The sequence below is a fragment of the Rutidosis leptorrhynchoides genome, chromosome 4, assembly GCF_046630445.1.
Source record: "Rutidosis leptorrhynchoides isolate AG116_Rl617_1_P2 chromosome 4, CSIRO_AGI_Rlap_v1, whole genome shotgun sequence".
Lineage (NCBI taxonomy): Eukaryota > Viridiplantae > Streptophyta > Magnoliopsida > Asterales > Asteraceae > Rutidosis > Rutidosis leptorrhynchoides.
Genome location: NC_092336.1, coordinates 222,345,107 through 222,351,948, shown reverse-complemented (window position 1 = coordinate 222,351,948; position 6,842 = coordinate 222,345,107).

Genomic DNA, 6,842 nt, shown 5'->3' with positions numbered 1-6,842 from the left:
TCGCCATGATTATATACTATATCAATTTCAAAACCTTATACATCCGCTCGTTCCTATTGACAATCATCCCGGAGTAATAAGTCAACGAGCTTCGCACTAGAGTTATAGCCTTGAAAAATATGGTGGAAAATGTACCAGCTTCAGCAACATCAATGGTACCACCAACAACAACATCCGCATCCCAAGCCTCAATTTCACAATCTGTTCCACGAACATCAACATCATACGCACCATGGATACCAAGGAGTACCAACAGCAATTACCAATGAAGTATTGATCCATAACTTCATTAATATTCTGCGAAGAATATGTGGATCCTAATAATTAACGATGAAGTATTGATCCATAACTTCATCGATATTCTGCGAAGAATATGTGGATCCTAATAGTTTTAGAGATTACTTATTCTAGCTCAAACCGAAAATCAAACGAGTTTAATATTACATTGACTCATTAAATCTATGATTACATCTGAAGAAAAAATATATGTATATATATTTTCATAAAGATTGTGATTAAAAATTCTTTCGTACAAACTGTTAATGATGAAAATATTTTAACGGGTAGGTAATACCCGAGGAATATTTAGATTTCACATTAATTAGTTACACTGTACATTCTTTCAAATCTGATTCAACAGTCATCTACTATCCTACTTATATCCACAGATATACAAATTCATTCGTCACAGAATAACCATTTCCTTTCAAATTTCATATTTGGATTTTAACCTATCAGAATCCAACAAGTGGCATAATGAAGAAAACATTTGACGGAATAAAATTTGTTAGAAACAAACAAATTAACAATGAGAAATTTTGTTAAGAATCCACGCTAACAAAAATCCTAGCTAACTGTTCCTAGCTAACTGTGGACTAATCAACTGAGGACTACCAACAGCGGACAATTAAAATGAATTAAAATATTGATTATAATATATGAAACTAAACAATTCCTCAAGTTGCCACTTGATTTTCATCTTAAACCTCATTTGTATCATGATGATTACAATCTGCGTTCAAACCGTTCGTGATTCTTGAAAACACCTAAATCGAGAGGACGAACCAACCGCACTTCATCTACGGAAGAAAAGATTGATGCATATAGTTATGCACCTGAAAACTCTCGGAACCTGAGTAAACATTTAACACGTAGCCGTGCTAATTCCTTAGTGTTATTATTACCCAAAATAACTTAATAATTCTTTTCAAATTAGCCAACTTTGTCACAGCTCCAGCAAATCAACTTCGACTTTCATTCGGATTAGCCTTATTATAACCTTGATATATAAGTTTGTCGTTCGTCATCGTTACCGGAGAACCGTTTATATTCCACCACATTAGCATTAAACTTACCGGCAACTTCATTGCTCATTGACTTAAGTCTCTCTGAAGAACCATTACGATTGTTCATTAAAACCTTACCATATACTCATCCACATCTTATAACGAGAATTATCACATCAATTACCGGGAATTAGCAAATTTGTATTTAGAAATCTCGCAGCATATCTACATCAACAGTTATAAGTATGCATATAACCTTTATCTCTTAGAATTATGATCTTCCACTCTGAAATTTTGAAAAGCACCCAGTCTACAAATCAATATTCCAAATTCTGAAAAAGCTGAATACAGCAGCAAAAACTGTACACGACCTTAACCATCGAAGGTATAAAGATAAAGAATAGTATATTGGCAAAGCTCAGAAAAGTTGGAACTGGAAACCGGATTCAGCAAACCATGAAGGAGACTCTGAACAAATTACAAGGACTAAACTTGTACATAAAGAATCCAGTTGATTCTGTTTCTGAGAAAATCTTTAGCGAATACCTTACTCCTTAATCACTCTAAATCAACGTGAATGAATTTCTTCATCACCTTTTGATTCTGAAATCCTAAGATATCATTGTACCTTTCTTTATTAATATCCTAAATATTTTTGAAGATATCTTCATAAATATTCTCGTTCGATATTAATTATCTCTCTGTGCTATCCGTATTATATCATAAAAGGAAACTGTTTTAGTTTCTATATTCTGCGAACTTTCGAATCTAAAATATGAATGTTTTTGAAGTAGTGTTGTAAACTGATGCATGAGTTAGTATAATATAATAACACTTGATCAACGTGATTATATTACAGTAATTCATGCCGAGTTTCTAATGGAACGTGATGATTCACATAACATACTGTCATCATGTGCCGTTTACACGACTCTTACATTCTACCCAATCTATTAAGAACATATCTTATTGATAGTTCTATCTTTTCCAGATATTCTGGTAATTTGACAACTCAAGATTGTACCATTATAAGTTCCTTTTTAGAACATTAGCCATGTTTCTTCGAAAATCCATACCTACGAATTCCGGACCATTATTCGCTTGACTTGAAGTCGGGAAGAGGAGACAAAAGTATGGAACTCTTGAATATAAAAGAAAATATAAAGTTTGACAACAACACATAAACTACAAACCGTGCATATAAATACGTATTGCCACGTAAAGGCACGGGAAATTTAAAAACACTATAACCCCAAGGTAATAGTGGAAGTGAATAAAATCCTTCGGTGGTAGATGAAAGAGAAGAATGACAGATATGAAAGTTAAGAGTCTATCAAGGATCAGAACGGGATGGAGCATATTGACGAATGTTTTAAAGTATGAATTGAGGAGAAAGAATAGAAGGTGTGAGTTGTAAGGAAACAAAGAGGGTGGATTTATAGTGAAATATATGACAGAGAAATCGAAACAGAATATCTCATTAAATCAAAGAGGATCTTCATTTCTTTAATCGCCGAAGAACAAAATCTTATTACTATGACTTTCTTTAAATCTCATGAATTCCGGAAGTCAATCATAACTACGTCATCAGTTAAAACGATTCTACATTTACTCATTTCTTTAATCACCGAAGAACAAAATCTTATTATTATGACTTTCTTTAAATCCCATGAATTCCGGAAGTCAATCATTACTACGTCTGTAACGACCCGGATTTTTCCGATCGTTTTATACTTATGAGATTAATATTTACATAAAATAAACCTTACCAACATGATAAGCAATCCAAACTGTTGAGACTTATGTTTTTGAAAAGAGTTTCACACAACGTTTGACCGTCCAATTTGACCGATGATATCACGAACTATATAACACACCATAATTATACGATTATGTATATGTACATATCTATACATATTTAACATGATTTAAGGATGGTTTAACATTTCATTGTGAACTAACAACAATGAGTTATAAGTATACTTTGAGACCACTAACTTAAGTTTTCAAAACGATAACTATATGTAACATTCTTTGACATATATACTTACAATATATAATGTGCTGGTGATCTATGTCACCAATATGATTTAAGTGTAATGGGATTAATTTGTAACCAAAATAATCTTGATAAATATCGAACAAGTTTGGGGAAGTGTGGAGTGCACACTTGTTTGAACTTATCTTGATTATGACGGGGGTTCGGGGGCAGCGCCCCCGATAAGCGGGGTCGAAGGGGTGGCAACCCCTGGCGGGGTCCAAGGGGCAGAGCTAACATTTGGGCTAACATTGCTTTATTAAAAATGTCTTAAAATCTTATTTTGGCCCGGTTTGACCCAAAAATAAAAGCCCAGTTTTGAGCCTCTTTTATAGTTATAAACCCGTCCATATTTGAATTCTCGTTCCGATTCCTCAAAATTTCTACAAGTATATCTAGGGTATATGTAACCGTATCATACCCAGCTTCTATACGTATTTACTATTGGTATATACCAACAATAAACTTCAATGATCAGCCACTAGACATGATGTTACATGTGGGAACCAGCCATTTAACCTCATGTGTGACTTTTGTGCAAGAAAACAAACTAAATCTCCTATATATCCATCCCATAATCATGCTATTTTGCACACACACACATACAATTTCATTTCCAATTTTCTTTCAAGTTAATTCACTCCCCAATCTCTCTTCATTTACCTACTCAAGAACGTATCAATATAGTCATCCGATTTCAAGGAGATTACTTCCAATCTTTCAATCCCACTCCACCACTCTTTTGATTCCAAGATTTTTCTTACCTTTTCCAGTAGCTTTGTCCAAGTAACTTGAGGTAGTAACCTTATTCATAACCTTATTTGATTCATATTTATATAGCTATCTTATTTTGTGTTATAAAATTTTAACAACAAGAACATAGTTTGAGTGATTTCAAACTTGTTCGCAAACTAAATAGATCCTTCTAATTTGATTTTTAAAAACACTTCAAGACCTGTAATATATCATATTATGACAAAATAGGATTAATCATATCTTGGCTAATTAACATAATATTTAATATATATTTACTTATGATTTGATTTTATATATTTCAGGACCACCCGTAAACAACACGAGATGATTAATCATAAGACCTCATGATTGTACGCAACACGTCATTTGACAACACGGTACTTTATGTACGCAACACGTCATTTGACAACATGGTACCATGGGTCAAGATTAATTCTGATCAATACGAATACGATGGGGTCTTTATTTATTTTATTTAAGCAACTAATTGTAGACCACTAATATCGGACTGCTAACTACGGACTAAGAAAATATTAAAAGTATTAAAAGTATATATATATATATATATATATATATATATATATATATATATATATATATATATATATATATATATATATATATATATATGTAACGATTACTTGAAAAGAAAATATTTTGATATATTATATATATGGTTAGGTTCGTGATATCTATCGGAGACCAAGTCGAGTTAAATACCTTCAAGACAAAAGTGAGTATATAGTCCCACTTTTAAACTCTAAATATTTCGGGATGAGAATACATGCATTTTATGATTTACGTTATGGACACAAGTGATTAAAAATATATATTCTACGTTGAGTTGTACCACTGGCATACTTCCCTGTAACTTGGAAACTACTATTTACATGAGGTATTGTAAACGCGAATCTTGTTGATAGATCTATCGGGCCTGACAACCCCAACCGGACTGGACGACCAGTATTCAACGGTTGCACAGTACTTCGTTTCGGTGACTACACTTGGTACGGTGTAGTAAGATTTCATAATAAAGGGAATATGCGACGTTGATTAAATGTTAAGTATGGTTATCAAGTGCTCAACAACTTAGAATATTTTTATTAAAACGTTTATATATGAAATCTTGTGGTCTATATTCATAACGCTGTCGGCATTAAACCTATATCTCACCAACTTTATGTTGACGTTTTAAGCATGTTTATTCTTAGGTAATAACTAAAAGCTTCCGCTGCAACATGTTGAATTTAAGCAAGATCTTGAGTATGCATATTTGTGTCAAAAATAAAACTGCATATCGGAGGATTTGTAATGTAAAATATGTTAGAGGTCATATTGTTATTATCACATGTAAAGTTTGTAAGTCTAAGATTATCGCTAAACGATAATCATTATTAAGTTGTTTAAACCTTGTATTTGTAATAAAAGCTATGGTTTGTATTGTAAAAACGAATGCAGTTTTTGAAAAATGTCTCATATAGAGGTCAATACCTCGAGATGAAATCATATGTTATTGTATTCGTCCTTATGGTTAAGGTCGGGTTATGACATGTGGTATCAGAGCGTTGGTCTTAGAGAACCAGAGAATTTGCATTAGTGTGTCTTATCGAGTTTGTTAGGATGCATTAGTGAGTCTGGACTTTGACCGTGTTTGATTTCGAAAACTATTGCTTATCCTTGTTGGTTAAAAATTAATATGTAAATATTATGTGGTATAAACGTGCTAGTTGTTATGTGATAGATGTCTGGCTTAGAACTTATTATCACATTCAGCGACTCCGAACCAGACTCTTCAGATGGTGTTCCAGTCATTAATCTATCTGATGATGAAAACGATACCTTTGGGGAAGACTCACAAGTTCCGGATGAATCAATTGAAGAGGAACCGGAAAGTGATCCTGAGGAGAAAGAAATACAGGAAATTACGAAAGACAAGTTCAAACGAGGAAAGAAACGAAAGGCTACTGAAATGGAAAATCTAAATCCCGAGTCTATAGAGGATGTTGTGGCACCAACTTCACCAGATACTTCCACACCTATTCCCGCTATTCCTATTAGTTCTATCCCGACATCCAGTTCTTCGGTTCCTCAGCCAAAACGCAGGGAGACAACCAGGATAACCTTTAAGCGATTTCTTTGAACATAAATGCTTTGGGTTAAATGATACGCTGTTGTTTTAAACCATGGGATCATATAATGTTTTGTATAATATTACTAGTGTGGTTTGCTTAATGTTTGATGTAAGATAAGCATGTGTAAAATAGTGAAGTGTGAAATGCAATAATTTTCCATGGTTAAGTATTATTTGGGTGGTAGTAATTGATTTTCGTACTAAGCTATTAAGTATGAACTTTAACGGGTAGGTACGACCCTAGATATAATTATAAAACGCTAATAAGAAGAAAAGGCTTTTATAATAATAACTGGTTCATATTATTAATAAGCTACGATGTACTGTAAATACATACTACATCTATAATATTCCATGTGAATAATTATTTTTTTTTTATTTTTGTTGAAGATTATGGCGCGATTGAACCGAATGACGGAACAAGAAATCCAGGAACTCATCAATCAGCGAGTGAACGACAGAATGTTATGGGTCGAGGCTGCAAGAGGTGCTGCAGTTAACCCAAATCCTCGTGTGGGGTGAACTTACAAAACTTTTCAAGGTTGCAAGCCCTCATCATTCAGTGAAACAAAAGGACCGGTTGGTTTAACCCGGTGGATCGAAAAGATTGAGTCTGTGTTTAAAATCAGTG